Genomic DNA, 18,836 nt, shown 5'->3' on the forward strand with positions numbered 1-18,836 from the left:
GAAGAGGATGCAGGTAGCATGCCCCTCCGAAACGTTGGCATTCACCCACAAGTTCACAAGGCTTTAGATACCAAAGACCAACATCAAAATTTCCACAGCCGTGACAACCTTAAATCTCATATACCCAGGTAATGTCAACATTGAGGCTGGTGTAACGTTGTAACTATATCATTAATCGCGAGTTATATTCGAGTTTTTCTCATTCATAAATATAAACCTGTATAATGATTATATATGCTGGATTGTAACTTAAACGAAGAAACAACTGGGCGTTCGTTATTACTTTCAGCACAAACTCTAGGTTACTGCAGTAAATATATGTTTCCATACAGCCGGTAACAAGAAAATCTAACTGAAATCAGAATATGCCCATCACAAATTTACAGATACTGGGCTACTTATCCACGTTGTTCGACTACAGAATTTGTAGACAAAATGTCGGATGAAGTGGGAAGAAGAAGATGTGATGGATAGATAGCACTTGAAAGAAGGCGGAAGTAGCCTATTTCGAGTGCTAAACAGGATTTCGCATGAAGAGACAGACGAAGACCACGAAAGACGTAATTCAGGGCAACCGTTATTCCGGTCAACATTATAGCCTTGTACTTTTGCAAATCACAGTTTTACCACTACACCACCACCACCCTAATGTGCTCGCTACCTTTAAACACATTTTTTACTTGTAATATAGGCCTTGTATATAGTAAAGAAATGCGTTTCGTAAATTAGCATTCACGTGATGGGTAGCGATGAAATTACTCCACGAATAACAGCCATTCTTGAGAAACTGATAGTCGCCCAGCTAGTCAAGATATTTTCTGACTTTCATGAAATCTAAATGTATAACACCGTGTTTAAAAAGAGCGTCACCTGTCCCTGTACTGAGCTGCATAAATCCAGTCCACACCGCTCTATCCGATTTCCTTAAGATCTGTAAGACTTGAGTACTTGAGGCTTTAAGATCTGTTTTAACATCCTCCGATACATATGCAGATACTCCGAAGAGTCTCCTCCCTTCAGCCTACCAAATTTTTTGCATTTTACGTCGATGGCTACTTTTCAAAAAGTGAATTAGAGATGCGGACAAAATATAATATTATAAAGATCAACAGATTTTAAAGGCCTTGAAAATTTCAACAACTGATTCATTATTCCTTCGAACACACAAAAATAACACAATTTTCTACCGTCCCCAACATTAAGGAATATTATTAATACTAAAATTGATGCAAAAGAAAAACACGTTTATCTATTCATACAAGTTATATTGTACTAGGAAATTTGGATTATAAATAAATTATATGCTATTCTTTATATTTATGATGAATCAGGAAATTTAAATTTCTTTACAATTCACTTAGAGATAGTTCACGTAATATTAACTTCTTCCATATTCATTCCTCACTTAGTGACATGTCTGATTTGCGTTCTGATCGCCCTCTAGATCCAGTCATTGACCTGTACACTTGGACTTAGACTTACTGTGCCCTCTTCAGTTCCCTTGTGCACATAATTCGGCAATGAAATATAAGAAACCCTCACCATGGCAACTTATTTATCATTCTTTCCTTACAAAAGACACTCAGGAACAGACGGATGCATGATACGATCTGCGGAAACAAGACTAAACACTTAAGATAACAGGTCTTGTGAGTTATCACATGGCCCAACCAGATTCGTCCTTTGATTAAATATCTTTGAGCCAAGTTCTCCAGAAAGGTTGTAGCAAATGAAACAAGCACCAAGAAACACATTCACACAGACAGACAGCAAAATACATTCTTTCAAATGAAGTGCTCATGATTCATGAACTTTCTATCCATACTGTACATGACTATATATTGTCTGAAAAGAGAGTTTTCTTTCTCCTGCAGGGGATGAGATGTCTACTGTTACTGCTCTGTTATGCTACTGTGTATGTCTAGTCTCAATGGTGTTTAGTGGGGGGATAGAGGGTGGGAAGGTGAAGGACGAGGTGGTAGGTCAGTGTCATCATCAACTTTTTGTCTTTTTCCTTCTAGACCCAATATCTCGGTAGTCAGTGTTGACCAAAACAGCAATCCATCTTGTCGAAGAGAACGAACGACTGCTACAGGTTGTAAGTATTCGTTTATACAACATCCAGCTCTCAGAAAGTTCCAGGAAGTGTATTAATTGAAAGGGAAGTAGTCATTTCTTACACATCCGTGTCACATAAGAGAAAAAAAAATTATGAAGACATTTGGTTCGAAAACCTAAGGAAAGAGGTTACATTTAGAACCTAAATTATATCAGTCGAAACGATTAAAATTGATTTTTAAGATGCCGGTTGTGAAGATGTTGGCTGAATTTACCTCGCACAGAATAAGATCCGGGGTTGAGTTTCTGTGAAAAAGGTATAACAATCCTCCGGTTAGCATAAATAAGGAACTTTGTAACTAGATGAGCTAGTCCATGGATTTAAACCCAGTTAATACAGACAACTAACTATTTTAATAGGTAGAGCTCCTGCTTAAGTACTATGCCATAAATATGCTGAGAACGCGGGTAAACGTTTTCACACTTTTAACTTCGACACTGGACAAATATCATTGCTCAACTTCACGCTCCGACCGTTTTACTCCCGAGATAACCGTTTCCGACAACCATTGCAAAAGAGTTAGGAGAATCCCTGAGCTTCTCTGGATGAAATTGTGAAGAGAAATACCTCAGAACATACCTGGAATAGACGTGGCCGCGTTGTCGATAGTAAATAGTTTCAATGATTGCGCTATGGATTCTTGTCAATTAATATCAATGATGTTTTTTGTCTTCTATTATACATAAAGGAAACAAATCATTTTCAAACCTTGTGGTTACTCATACCGTGTAGCTAAAAATGACTGTAATTAGTTCAACCTACTATCTTTTATTACACAGTGTAACAAAAGCCAGTCGAGATAACAAATTTATACGTTCTACTAGAAATGTGACATACTGTCTTGATATCAACTAGACTTTACAAAAGTAGTTAAGTACACTGAGGGATTTAAAGGCTTGTGTCGTTGTAAAAAGATTACAGTACCAACATTTTGCAATCTCATTATGAACAACAATTGTTTAGAAAGGCTGTGAAATATTTAGAAGAAATCGAAATTTAATTTCTTCTATTTCAAAGCAGTGCGTCACAAAACCCTTGGGATAACCAATAGTTTGCTTTATTACTTATGGAGAAGCTTCTATTTTATGTCTGGTTTTTCAGAATGATGCCTGAAAAAAGACATCAGATTCACAATTAATTCAGAAGTAAGGACGCCCCTTTCACATTTCAGTCTTCTAAGGAATACAAATTTAGTATAAATTATAGCCTACTTCAACATTAAAACGCGTAATAGTATGTTGGTTCATCGATATTACACTGCCCGCTTCTGTAGCATATGCCTGGGCATAAATTTGTCCTTATCTAGGCAATCCCACTAAAATCCCATAACGTTTATTGTGCTAATTACATTCAGAAATACAATGTTAAATAGAGATGCATTCATTTTGATCAACCAGATAATTTCTTCCTCACTTTCCTGAAGAGAATAGCCGAAACCCTTAATATCCCTAATCAGTCTGATGGACTTCAAGTATCATTCCATATTGAGAAGCTTCATAATTTGCACACTCTTCGGCGAATATCGTTATATCGATCCTATCAGCACAATGAAGCACTAAGAAAGTGATCAGGGTATTACATTACTCAGTCTATTTAACATACTACGTAAAGTATCATCTTCTGAAGAAGAAAACTCACATTTTTACAAGCCAAATGTTCATCACTGCATCTACAATATTGCACTGGACCCGATCCTGTACTAGGTCAATCTTTGTCAGGATCCTTATATCATTTTTTTAAAATTCATTTTAATATTATTGTCACAACTACGCATAGTCTCTCAAAGAGTCTCTTTATATTTGCATATATTTCTCATCCCTCTCACATGCCACTTCCATTCCATCTACCTTAAGGTTATAATCTCACAATATTTTTGGAAGTGTAAAAATTATGAAGCCCTTCAATTACCAGTGTTTTCCAGCCACTAGATTCGCTTCCGAGGAGGATCAAATACTGTTCTCATCAAATACCCCCAGTCGTTATTGTAAGATTCAAAATTTTACAGCCACACAAGAATAGCAAAACTATAGCCTTGTGTATTTTAATCTTTCGCGTTTTTAGGTGGGAGATGAGAAAACAACGTAGTTTGAACTCAATGTTACCAGATATTTTCAAAAAATTATCTGCTCTTTATTCTTTAGTGAACTCAATTTTCATTTCCTTCTGTCGTGCTGAAGTGTTATTTCAACATTGTCAGGTTTGTTATTAGTAAATCAGCCATACCTATATGAGATCTGGGGTCCATTGTGCCATGTGCACTTGTAGGGGTACCAGCCTTGTAGTTGGAGGCAGTTACTCCGAAACTTTGATACACATCTACAAGTCCAAATGGGGTCATAAAGAAGAAGAGAACAATTAGCAGATTAATTATCTATTTTAATATGAAAATTGTTCTGGATTCCAGTGACAAAATACAATAAAAAATTATTTTAGAGTCCGATTTCCTTCTACATGCGCTAAGAATATGTATTTTTTGGTAATTTTAGATGGATTATCAAACATCGAACAGTGAAGAAGAATATAACTGGAAAGAAGTGGACATTAAATCTGAAAACGAAAATCGACAGCAAAAGGAACATGCTAGTCGACAAATACAAGCACAAAACAGAGAGTGTATTAAAGTTACAGGTACAGAGTCCGGCTAGGGGTAGGTGGGGGAAGGTAAAGGGTATTTTAAAATGGATAATAGTAGTGGTGGGGACAATGGCATTATTTGTACTTTTGGTGTACTTGAAGACAACCAGTCACTTGTATTTCGCAGCGAAGAACACATCTTAGAGCCGTGTAATCCTCAGCACCAAGAAGTTTTGAGCCTACAGCCTATCGCAATGGCAGGAGATGACAAGTTTATTAGTGACAATGTTAAGGAAGACGCAGAAGAGAAGGTACTCGAAAATGAAGATGTGAATGAAGAACAACGTGGGATTAATGAATATAATGACGAATTTTTGAGATCGTTACAGGCTTGCAGACGGTTACTTTCAATGCCAAAAGAGAGCGAGATGCCTGCAAAAGAATCCGAAAGTCAACAACCGATGCACCAAGATTACGGACAGAGTTCCAGCGACTGGCAACAAATAAGTGAACTGTATGCTACCAGCAGTGATATGAATCGCCAACAGTTTCCAACATTTCCTTCTGCAAATTACAGTCCACATGTGGATTGTGATACGCCGAGTTCGTGCTGGAGAAGTCATCCTGCTCACACAGCAATCAGTGGAAATAACATTCCACAACGACGCGTGTCTTCCAACTCGACATCTTCCCGGTTTGCACCGTACAGTGTTCCAGGAACAAGCAACTCGGGTGAGTAATCATACTTCAGTCACACCAAGATTTTTTATACTACACATCGTATTCCGTTAACTAAGAACATGAAACATTGCGAAACTAATAGCAGGTCTACTCTTAGTCAGTTAAGAAATTCCCCACTCTTATAAAACCTAAAGGTTCATTACTGTGTCCGCAACAGCCCACCACCGACCTGCAACCTCAGCCATTTTAATCCACTCCCACTCTTTCCGTTACGCTACTTGTAATGGAGTACAATTTGGGGGGGGGGGGGGATAATTTCGATGTAAAATATTACAAATCACATGTGTTCAAAAGAACGAAGACTGTTGTGAAGTCGGTAATGAAATTCCGTGTAACATGAAAGGTGGGGAATTTATTGACTATATGAATGACAGCTTCTCAATGACTGCTTCACGTAGTTAAGTTATTTAAAAAAGTGAACTTTCTTTGTATAGGTTTTAGACTGAAATGTCATATTTAATGATACTACTTTAAATGCTGTGATAATTTCATATTCATCCATTATTTTAGTCAAACTGCGTTCGAGAGACACTACTCACTGGTCAGATATATTAATTTGTGGCAAGCACTCACTCTCAATTGTAAGATTATTAAAAGTAATATGAAAGAGCAAACACTTTCATTAAGAGTAAGAAAACTGGATTTTGGATCTTATTTTTTTAACAAGGATTCACGTGTCTTTACCATAAACATATTCTTTGAGACTGTTTTCAATAAAGCTATGAATAGTTAACGGTTATCGGAGTTGTGAACTGAGTTCTTACAAGTTGTTGAGATGCAAAATACTTGTCAATTACCCGGTGTTACACAGGGCCTAACCAGCAGGGCACGTTTCAACATAATACTACAGCGTTTAGTTTGATTAACGATCAAACCGTTTACCCCAGTGCCCCCTCCATATCCCTTCTCACTCATATTAAGAGAGAAGGAGAGAGCACGAGAGATAGGTTTAGTATGTTATCTCATAATAAATATGTCACCTTATTTTAACTCACCCTTCAGGAGTGAGGCAGAGGGGATGGTATGGACTATTACATAATGATAGACTATCTCAAGTCCTGGTGACGTATTTATGGCTGTTAGGGCTATAAATTTCTAACCCTGGTCACTAAAGAACAGCTTCTGACGTGTGGAGGGATTTGTACCATCAGCGGCAAAGTTTTGAGGCCACAGAAGTGTTCTACGTAATTCGTCATATATCACAAATTACAGTAGCACGTTCATACATAAAGGGCATATAATTCTTTCTGAGAAATAAAGAAGCTAACAGGTAGACACAAAAGTAGGGACTTCAGCACCCAAAACCATACTATTAGGTTTTACAAATGGTTAGAGTTTTAAAAATGGTGGTGGTCCTACAAAATAAATCACTATGATGAAAGTTCATGTTCAAAAGAGTAAGATTAACTAGCAAATCACTACAGGAAGCACGCGTTTCTTGCCGAGTTGTTTGTTACATATTCCACTTCATTGCGTCGCATTAGAAGTCTCCACACATACAAAGAAAAGCTTGGATTTAAAATTTTAGAGTTGTGGATGAAAAGGAATCTTGCCTTTCGTCTTCCTTTGCGAGCCTGACAAATTATATGCAGATCTAGAACCAAAAATAATGAGCATATCCACAAATAATATGAATCAAAAAGTTTATAAAATTTTGTTCTTTTAACACCTGAAGAGAAAAGACCACTCGAAAGACCGCGATGCAGATGGGAGGATAATATTAAAAGTCGTATTAGAGTAGTGTATGACAATGTGGACTGGATTCATCTGTGTCAGCACAGGGTCCAATAGCGGGTTCTTATAAACAAGGTAACACACCATAAGTTTGCATAATATACGGCAAATATCTCAACTACTGAGCGAATTTTAACTCCCAAACAAGAAATCTTCTTTGTGGTTTTCATATTTTACTGCAATGATCTCTGAGCGTATTTGTGTTCACGTGCACATGTCAAAATATCGTTTTCAGAAGAACACACCAAAGTATACGATCGAGAAATTCGTGATTTACGAAAACAAGACTGAAGTTGTATAGAATGTAAAATATAAAAGAAAGGCGAATAAAATAATTAAAACGTTTAGAAACATTGCATACAACTCGAAGGCCACAGCTTGTCTATCTGATAAATGAAATACAAATTTTCGTATTGCTACCCCATAGATCTGTATCCTGCGGAAACACTTTGATTTTCCCGATTTTAGATGATGAATAATATTTTCCCTTTATAAAATTATTTTATATCTTATGACTTCATAGGCGACAACTTGCTCTGATGTTATTTGTCCAGCCCCTGCATAAATATGTATTATTTTCTGATAAAATCAAATTAAAAAAAGATATAGCGATTAAGGAATCAAAACTTATAGAATACTAAGTTTTCTTGGTGCCCAAATGCAATTAATGTATTTTATGTCTCAGACACCGACAATCCTGACTGTGATTTCTCGAGGTTTTCCTAACTTATTTCATAAAATTCTGGGATAATGCCTTAAATTAGGCCACGGCCGTCACCATCTACCTTCTTTACAATTCATTATTGATTCTTATCATCTAACGCCACATACCCTCAGCAACTGACACCTTTGTTACGTGACAATAGAATTAGTATTTTCTGGTAATCTACCGTGGAATTCAGGGAAAAATCACTTCTGGAACCTGGGCTTATATGCCACAGATTCAATATTTAAATATAATTCACAATAAATTTGTTAATATTAATAGTTAATATGCAACATTGTTTTTGTTAGTTAAAATAAAGGTTAAGAACTGCATTAAATACGAATGACATACAAGAAAGCAAACTAATAATTCTTTTAACCTCTATAACAGATTTTGTGTTTTCCGCGTGAATAGGTTTTTGACTTTATCCACTGCATCAGGTAGAGTTATTTCACTTTCGCTTGAAGATATTCGTATCAAACTACAGTGTACACACAGTTACAAGCCTTTGTAAGTACGTAAGTGCTTTCAACTATTCACACGACCACGTATTAAGGTCTTACTTACAATGTTGATGGATTTGAATTTAACCCGCAATGGACCACAATGATGATTACTCCGTATGCTTCTTCATGCTCAATTAATTTGAAGGGACTACTAGTATTTGATGTAAGGATTACTGTTTTGCAACAACTGTGTTAAGTTTGTGCTACTGTAGTCAAAACGTTTAGAGTTATCACATCATGTAGTGCTTATAATCGTTCATAATGATTGTCATGTGACAGAAATAATTTTGATTTACCACAGGGTAGCTTCTAATCGGAGAGCAGTCAATAACAAGATTTTACACTTTAAATATTAAAGGTGATTTTGATACTTACGGCACAGTATCGAAAACTACGGTGATAAAAAAGCATACAAAATGTTGGTCGAAATGCATGTAGTGGAGGGGGTCGGAACACTTGAATGACAATAAATTTTAGGATGTTAATACCATGAAAATATGTTAGTATATAAAGAAAGGAATTAAATTTAAATTCTCTTCAGTAGACTTGAGAACTTGAACAACCAACAAATTGTTTTCGGTACTGAATTATAATGTTGATTCCTCCCTAAAGAAAACTCAGGCTGTGATACTATTAATAGTTTATCGTACGTAATAAAACAGACTTTCGGTAACAGCCTACATATTCAATAAAGACCAATGAACATTCATGCCGTCTGCCTCTTGTAATAAGACTGAACCATCATGACTAGGACGTCAAAATAAATAAAAATGGCGAAATAGAAAGAAAGAACTGCGAAATTAATTTAGACTGCGTGCAGAACTACTTAAAAGATTCACATCGCTGCTGATTTGCTAGTTCTACTGCTTCGTATTCAGGATTTCCGAGTTTAAATGTCGACCCGAAGGCCAGCAATAGTGACTTAGTCTCGTGGTTTTCCTCAACTCACCCTTCCCTCAAGAAAATGAGAAATATTGCCTTAAATTAGCCTTGGCCTTCCCGTTCCGTATGAATTCAGTAACCAGGTTTCTAGTTAAATGTTCTCAGAGACTGAAAACGTTGTAAAAATAAACCAAGAATAAACAATATATGTATATGTATATATATATATATATATATATATATATATATATGACTTCACGAGGATCAAACAAGACAAGTGGATAATAAATAAAAATAATAAAATTAATAACTTTACAAATAAAAATTAACACAAATGATAGTATGTGATATACCTATATGAGATTTAAAGTATTTAGGGCGGTGAATTCGTCCACGGTGGTCTTCTGTGCTGTGATACCCTAAAGGTAAAGAAATTACGTTCGTCCAAAACGTTTGTGTCCACCGAAAAGTCCACATGGGATCAAAATTCAGAACACAATATATGACATACGTTTTTGAAATTATAAAAACTTGATTGATGGATCAAACAATGGTGAAAATACTCGTATTAGTGCTAAAATAAGTAAGGACAGTAATGGAAAAGGCGAGAGGGGTAACCCCACGTCTTGTTTGTCAGTTAACGAGTTGATATCGGTAAGGTATTAGTGCAGCGCAAGGGCGAATGAGCGATTTCTGTCACTCGTGACGTAGAACTCTTTCCTTCATGCAATTTTGAACGTGGGAATTTCACCGACTGGATACAACTTTTCAGGCATCCTCTCCTCGTGCCCCTACATTATTTATATGTACAAGTACAGTCAATTTTGGAACCAAGTGCTTCGCGTTTCTATTTTCTTCTTGCGTAACAAAATATTTACACTCGTTTAGGGCAATACCGTGAATTCTCGTTACAAAAAAGCAATGCCAAATTACACTTTATTACACATTTCACAAATGAGTTAACACAAACCTACAAGTGCCAATCTCCGACACACATTTCGTGAGAAATATTTCATGATCGCATTTTAGAGGATACTACTGCCTGAAAGGGATGCATCATTAAGTATTGGCTTCGTTGCCTATAAAGGTCACCTTAGCATTATTAGGATAATGAATTAAAGTAGACTGTGGTATCTAAATACATGCTGTACAAAATACATTAATTCAGAATTTTGGAAGGAAAACGTCTTGAACTGGTTTTTAAAGGCGGAATTTGGTAGAATCGATACTGAATTTCGGTTTCTGTTACCTATGTAAGTTGCGTCTTACATATTTTTGTTGACCTCATATTCTCGAAGATCAGCAAGAGGGCTACTATGGTTTTCTTTTTAATTTAGCATATTAACAGTTTCAGGAAAAGTATTAAATACACAATATTAAAAAACAGGGCATTTATTTAAGTAGATCGTGAAGTCATACATTTAACGGCCTATACCTTTATTGAGACTGAGGAAAATGTGCAACAGCAAACTTTCTGATTTTCTTCATGCAAAAACCTAAATTTAAAAAGAATATTTGGAAGATATTTTGCTCTCTTCATCAAATGTTATTAGGGAGGATAAGATGGGAGGATCATGTAACATGCAAGGGGAAATAAATGCATACAGAATTATAATCTGAGGGAAAGAAGCTACTGTATTTGGAAGATGATTTAGGTAGAGAAGAAATAAATTGTTAAAATCTTGGAGAAATATAGGCTACAGTGACGAGGTACCGAAGAGTTAGATACTACGGGGTATGTTAAGTTAAATTGGCCATGACGTCATGGCTTTACACTACAAAATGTTTTAAATAATACAAATCTTACAGATTCACCATTAAAAATAAATGGGAATGTGAAGATCAGCAGAAGACAAACAGTAATTTCCAATACTAAATTACTGGGACGTCTAAAGAGAGCATATAAAGCCAAAAAAAGACATACTTGTGAAGAAACATGAATAATAAACTACTCAGACAGTGAATTTTGCATTTGTTACTAGTAGACATTTCCAAACCACAAAGCTGGTAAAGCTTGTATGTTCACTGGGCACACGACGTTTGGATGGGAGACCAAGAAGAGGGCTGTGACGTTTACAACAGCGACACGTGTAAAAATATCAAGCAAAAATTGATTGGCATTGGTGCACCGATTGCACGCAATTGGGCGGGTAAAACAGGGCATTTGCGATTTCTCGCCATTTCTACTTGCGACACTCTACTTTTCTTTCCGCTAGGGGGATACGGAGAATGTCTTGTGATAATATTTAAAAGTGGCTAGATGCTTGTTGACTGAACGCCTAAAGTTTTGGGATTTCATGAGTAACCGTCAGGACACCCCTGATTTTTATGGGGAAAAACCAGCTCCATCCTAACATTCCCCACAGCCATAGATGAGTACGGAGGACGGACTCCTGCAAGTGACCAGACAGTGCATTTAGATGGTTGAAATACCCAAGTTAGAAAAATACCATGCGAAAAGTTCCATGCTTTCGAAGCCGTTAACCTCTGTGTCTACAGAGGAAACGTTCAGGAACGCTTCACCATAAAATACGACAACTTCCTTGACGATTAAAACGTGTTCTGGATGTAATCGGCAAATCGAAGATTAGTCCCAGCAGCTCAGTCAGCGTCAGTCTAAAAAACCGATTCTTCAATACAAGAATGCAACGAAATTTTTCCTTGGTTTTGATTAAAAACTGGCTTTGCCGTTCACAGCATATTTTGTTATTGCAGTTTGTAAGTTGCAAAGTAACTAATTTCAGATCTATGTCTGTTTCAGTATTAATTTAAGCTAATTTAAATTGTTTTAATAAAAGTCAATTTTATTCTTGCAAACATTTTTCCAGGGTGCTAATCGTACATGAGCTTAAGTCCCTATTGCTTTTATTTAACAATAATAACTTTCCTACAAGACTCCTTGGACGCATAACCACACTTTCTTTAATTAACTGAAGCTTCTAGTGTATATTGTGGGATCCCGAACTCCTTCTTAGTCTTCATGTAAACCATTTGCTCCTTTCAGGTCTTCCGTTAGGTTTTCGTGTGACCATTATTACCATTTGTTGTTCTCTCAAATTTACGGTTGCATGTTAAGCCTGCGGCTGGACATAGAAATGAATGCATAGTCAGTTTAAAGTGTCCCTAGCTCACAGACGTACTGCTACAAAGTTAAAGCAATAGTAGGATTTAAACGTACTATAGTTACACAGCTTGAAGTACAGGTAATGAACTCCTGTGCACAATAAGACGTACCTTCTAAATGCTCATTTCTGATAATAAAAGTGCAATGATCATCAAATAAACTCAAAAATGTAGAAGGTTCTTGTAAAAACATATTTTATCAAAACAACCAAGAACAAACAAGTTTCTAACTTTCATTCCCTTAGCAGGCTCATACTGCTACTTAACTAGTACACCTCCAATTTACAAGATAGCGACACTTCCTAAGTAAGAACCACTGTATTTCCTGTTTTACCCAAGTCTCCCCTTCAATATTACTTTCGAAACACCTGGCTCTGGACAGAGGCCAGTGGGAGGCTTTTTTAAATACTGTAATGAACTTCCCGGCTGCATAATAGGCTGAGAATTTCTTGAATAGCTGAACGACATTTATCTCCACAAGAAGGATTAGGATGGATGGTTTTATTTAGGAAGACAAGTTGTAAGTACGTGAAAGGAGACGGAACTGGCTTAGGATTTTGTCGAATGGCGGACCTTCGTATAAGGAGCGGTAATGTGAGGCGTAAGTCCTGTAAATATTTTACATTATATATTTAAAAACAATCGGTAAAGAGAAATATACGAACTTGTGCTATCACGGTTGCCCAGTTTTATAAAAGATTAAACATTCTGTAATTTGAAACAAGAACAGTGCATTTCAATGTGCAGTAGTTGGGACGAATCTATGAGTTCCACTTCCGCTAAAAGCAAAAGGCAAAGGTGTCGGATTGGGATGTGTAGGAGGCAAAGAAGGAGTCTCTCAGCAGAATAAACAATTGACAGTGGCAATACTTTGAGCTGGCTGTCGGTTATATCTTTGGTTTATATCGTACAACTGCAAAAACTGAACGCACGGGTTAGTCCCGGTCACGATTAGAGCAGCTCTACAGGGGTGATAAGTGACATGCATATGATCAGGATTCGTGGGCCACGTTTCATACCTGGACTTCAAGGACGCAGTAGTTCAGACGGGATTTGAAGCTTTGAAGGTAACGAACGCCTGCTGCCATTCGAAGGACTGGTTCCGTTAAAATGAAAAACGATCTGGAATTCCAGGTTATGACGGCGACGATTATTAAGATTGGTGTCATCTGTGCTGCTATACCACGTAGTCTGGTGGAAGTGTACCGACGTTTCGGAAGTGCTTGCTGCTTGAGTATTCACTACCCTAATGTAAATAGGCGCAAGCATATCTGAAACGTCAGTAAAGATCTGCCTGACTACAAGGTGCAGCAACCCAGAAGACTGCCTACCGTATATTTAGAACAACCACAAGTTGTCCTCTTGGAAAATAAATCAAATATAATAAGAGGCATTCATACATTTTTACCCGCCTTCACGTTTTAGGTTAAGAGCCCGTCAAGTCTTCAATCGATTTTTTGATGTTTTCTTGGTTTTCTTAATCCTAAATGGAAGCTGAACTCGTGTGCTAACAGAAGAGATGAACTTTTTAAGAGCAGAGGGTCGTATAAGGCTAGCCCATTAAATACATTATATTTGAATCTAACTAAAAGGTAAAATTTAAATTACATATTCGAAGAGAAGAAAGATGATACGCACTTTTAGGACAAATGGAGTTCAAATGATTGCTGTATTAGTATAGCCCATCTAAATATAAACCCAACGGAAAAAAATGTTTAGTATTCTTATTCTTCAGTTTTCAAAACGGGAACGGGGATGTTAAATTCGGTATTGTGACTAGGCTACAAGCTGATTGACCGGGCTTCGATTTCCAGTAGGGCACAATTATACTTTCTAATGTGTCCACTGGATAGAGTGGTTCTTTCCTCGGGGGTAAAGCCCTCAGGGCATGAACATAACCACTCGCCTTCATCTAGTGATAAGATTAAGTAAGAGTGGACAGAATTAGACACGCGCTCTCAAATATGCCTCACGGCCCAGTGCTTAATTAAACATCAGGGACAACTTTACCAACTCAAATGAAATTATAGCACGTTTCTTTTGTTCATATGTCCTGGATATAGTTTTACATACGAAGCAGTAAAATATAAAAGCGTGTAGTGGGCTCCATCAAAGAAGCAGCAATGGTGGAAGCGACCAATCAGTTCTGTGAGAGTCGGTGTAAAGTTATTATCTTATCAGTAACTATTTGTCTATGTGTCCAGTAGCATGAGGTGGGGGGAAAAGCAAGCAATACACATGCATTATAGTTATCATGGGATAAACACATCAACAGAGGAGGTTAAACCTGCAACAGATGTTATCTACAAGCAGTAGGATGTGCTACAATGGCAGGACAAGTTTCGTATTGGTCGAGAATCATTGCATGTTGACATGTTGACAGCAAGAGGAGGGAGGGATCTCGTCTCCCTAGCACGAGGGTTAAGTGACAACCTGATAGAAGGGAAGACCCTGGATCTTTTACTATTTTCATTTCGTAATACAGACTTATAAAAAAAAATATGAATAAAAATTTGCTTGGATATTATCCATCGTCTAGTAAAATATGAAATATAAAACGACGTTTCGGAGACAGAGCCCCATCTCCGAAACGTCGTTTTACGTTTTATATTTCATATTTTACTAGACGATGGATAATATCCAAGCAAATTTTTATTCAAATGACTTCACCATCGTCAAGAAGTTTTAGATTTGAAAAAAAATATCCTAAAGTTATCCTTACTTGAATATTTTGGCAGGATTAAAATCTAAATGTGTGCGACGCATGGACACGACTCATTAAAGTAACTGAATATAGATGGGAGTTGAATATCCGGCGGGGAACGGATTTTTCTCTTCGCGACCGCGTTTAGTCCAGGTCCACGGCTAATTGTCTCTTTACTCGAGGTTAAAGAGTCCAGAGCGTGAATGTTTGAAGCAAATCTCTGCCCAGTGCCTAGGCTACTAAGAAGGCGTGGATCTTTATCTCCACGCCCTTTCCCGTATTGAAAGAGCAATGTTGAAGCATAGAGATAAATTTTTCAAATTATAATAATTTATAAGATTATTTTGTGTGTCACTTTGCTCTTACAAAATAATTTCTTGCCTATTTAACAGTCACAACATGCTTAATACAATTACACGCCCTTATAGAGCTATACACAGAGCCTAGGGCATATAGCATATACATAGACATCCTACATTATATGGATGAGCCGGGATAGCTCAGTCAGTATAGTGACTAGCTACGGGCTGGACGGCCGGGGTTCGATCCCCAACGGGGGCAGAGGATTTTTTTCTCTAGCCTCTGCGTCCTCTACAATGGGTACCGGGGTCCTTTCCCGGGGGTAAAGCCGGCCGGGGCGTGATGCTGACCACTCACCCCCATCTAGTGCCGAGGTCAAGGAAGAGAGGAGCTATACCGCCTCTCCCCCCAAGCGCCTTTACGGCACGTAGCGGGATAAACTTTACTTTACTTTACATTATATGGTGCTTTCCTTGTATTTTGTCTTTGTTTTTGTCGCTTGTTTGGTTAGTAAGTTACTGTTCACAGGCGTCAAGATTGCGTCTAAAACATTGTCAAACAGGCACACTATTTCTGCTGTTATCACTCATTCTTTTCGAGACATTTTGATCCAGGTGGACGATTTAATTGGTATTAGACTCGTAAATATGAGGGTACAATGGAGACATCACATCACAACAAAACAGAACACATCTACATATTCGCCACCGTACTAACCTGAAATGTTACAAAATGTACTTTTACAAATCTTAACGAAACCAGACTTTGTAGAATTCCATTCACTTCGACTGACATGTGTCAGAGTGCGGTCACCGGTGTCACAAGGTCAGTGACAGTAGCCTTCAGTACGCGAGGCGGAAATAGGCCTCCCGGAAGCTAGAGACACCGTGAGAACGGATTCTCGTCCAACATTCCTCAGACCTGCAAAATTGAGACTCCTTCTTTCAGACCTCTGGCAGAGGAATTGACAAAGGAAAGGAGTTGACAACGGGGAAGATTTATTCGTTGCGGCTCGCTATTTTAAGTAAGTTTAACTGTGACCGCAACGGGAACCTTTAAATCTCATGAGGATTAACTTCTTTCGTTATCGCTTTGAGGTTTCCGAAGATGTTTGGACAGATTTATGGATACGGCGACATGCCACTATGTTCGGACAGTCTGCAAGAGCAGTCTCTGCAACGCGTGGGTTTTAGTCGGTCTTGAAACACTTTCCAGGATGATAACTATTAATTTCTTGAAGTGTAGTCTGCTAACCACTAGCTATCAAAATAAAGAAAAATGATATGGGCGGATCATGTGGCATGCATGCCAGAGATAGAACTATGTACGAAAATCTTGTCGGAAAACCTAAAAGAAAAATCACATTTGGGGACCAAGTTGTAGAAGGTAACAAAAAGTGAATCTTAAACAGACTGGATGTGGAAGCTGTAACTTAAGCATCTTGCCCAGGATGCAGTCTAGAAGTTCGCTGTTGTGAATTTGGTAACGAACTGTCTGGTTTCATAAAGGACGAGAAAAGCCTTGGCAAAATGGAGGGAATTTAGTGACTCAAGAGAGTTCTGTGATTATTCAGTTACCTGCTGGTTTAGAAATATTCTAGCCAAATGACCGCATTTGCAGCGTAAACACAGTATAATTCCACTTCCCTCAAAAATAGGCCAGTAAAACCTATAAGTTGGGCTGTATTTGTCAATTCAACTTAATTATTCAAAGACAAAACTTTTAACATAATTCCGATTATCGAAGCGTTCACAAAAGTAAAATACACACACACAGTTTCTTTAATTGGGCTTGCATTTTTTTCCAAATAAATCTACTTTCAAAAACATGCCATGTTTTATGTAGAAGAATTAAAACATATATTTCCTTCACGTTCGATTAAAAAATAAATACGCGTCATTTTGTCGTACTTTTTTCCCTTTGTTTACGCCATTCGACCCTCACTTCTAAGGCAAAAGTATAAAATATTCCCTTTTTACTTGTCTTCAAAGTTCCACCCCCACACTCCTATCACGCAGACCGCTCGACTGTTCCTTGTCTTCGCCTGTTTAGGTTCTTCTGTTTTATTCATAAACCTCCTCCTCCATCACACAAATAGTCACCCAAACTCTCATATTTCCCCATCGATTGCTTGCAGTTCTGTCTGTCTTTTTACTGCCATTCAATATGGAAAAGGGTGATGCACAAGGCTTATGAAGTTTGAATTAAAATCATTCACCGGACTGATACTGATCCCTGCGAGAAGGGTTTGAAGCGCTGTCTCATTGAAAGCAATTTCGGATATGCGTTTTAATTATTCAAAGGTTTATGATCAGACCTGTAAAACCTCTGTTGGGAAACCAACATTTCCCCAGTTTATGAAATATTCCTGTGTTTATGAAATCTGATGTTTAATTACCGTCATTACAAAACCTTACACTACTGGACCTTAACGAGAGACACTTTAAGCTAATTTATAGATTAACAAAATAATATCACGTATATTACACATAACACATGTATTTATTTAATATTAATATTATCTTATACTTTCGTATGTAATACGGTGGTCTAACATGAACTCCTGTAACAAAATTCTTTTGTCTCACTCATAAATGCAATTATTGATTTACTGATTTACTTATGCATTTAATCTCTTTAATTATGTTTTATTGCGTAAACAATACTAATTCCACGCAGCAGAGACCTTTTTTGGAATATTGTATCGCACAGCTCATAAAGAGTTTTCTCGAATTTTATGAAATTTGTAATTACATTATCGTCTTTACACGTACCCCATTTCCCCTTCATTGGAACCCAAGATAAATTAATCCGGTCCCACTGAATTTATTTAATATTCATATTAATATATTCCCCAACCATGCCTAGGTCTTCCATGTGATCTCTTTCCTTCAGATTTTCTGATCAAAACTTCGTAACTCAATTCTGAAAGTTTATGACGATCCCAAATAAAATAAATAAAGAAACTCACGACGTTTCGGAGATGGGAGTCTATCTCCGTCTTCAGGTGAAACATACTCTGCTGGGCCCAATCCCTATCTCCGGAAATAGCACAACTGGAAATCATAGCATGTAAACTAAGCAAGACAGAATATATTTGTGGAAAATAAGAAAGGAAACATTCTTCAAAAATTATATCATTTAGGAGTTGGTGCATATGACCAAAGTAACATAATGTCTAAAGTCCAGCAAACTAAAACATCAAAAGAATAAAAAATGAGAAAAATTGGAAAACAATTGAAGAGCTAGTAAAACAACATAATCTGACAATCGAAGTGCCAGAAAGCTCAAGACGACAAAGACTCGCAAGGACGGGAAAGCTTTATACAACATCAAGCTGAGCTATATTGCAACAATTTGACCTCTTCTTCTTCGTAAAATTGTATATTTCTCGTTCTTATATGTCCGGCCAATCCCATTTTCTCAACAGTTAAAAAATCCTCAGTT

General features: G+C 37.2%; 1 protein-coding gene across 4 annotated transcripts in view; it reads right to left on the reverse strand.

The window, feature by feature from the left end:
* LOC110829914 (uncharacterized) overlaps positions 1-18,836 on the reverse strand; it is a 540,512-nt gene that overhangs the window by 77,760 nt on the left and 443,916 nt on the right. The window lies entirely within an intron of this gene.

Source organism: Zootermopsis nevadensis, unplaced genomic scaffold (genome assembly GCF_977971745.1).
Source record: "Zootermopsis nevadensis isolate Lab colony 2312 unplaced genomic scaffold, Znev_1.0 Znev_ptg000001l, whole genome shotgun sequence".
Taxonomy (NCBI): domain Eukaryota; kingdom Metazoa; phylum Arthropoda; class Insecta; order Blattodea; family Termopsidae; genus Zootermopsis; species Zootermopsis nevadensis.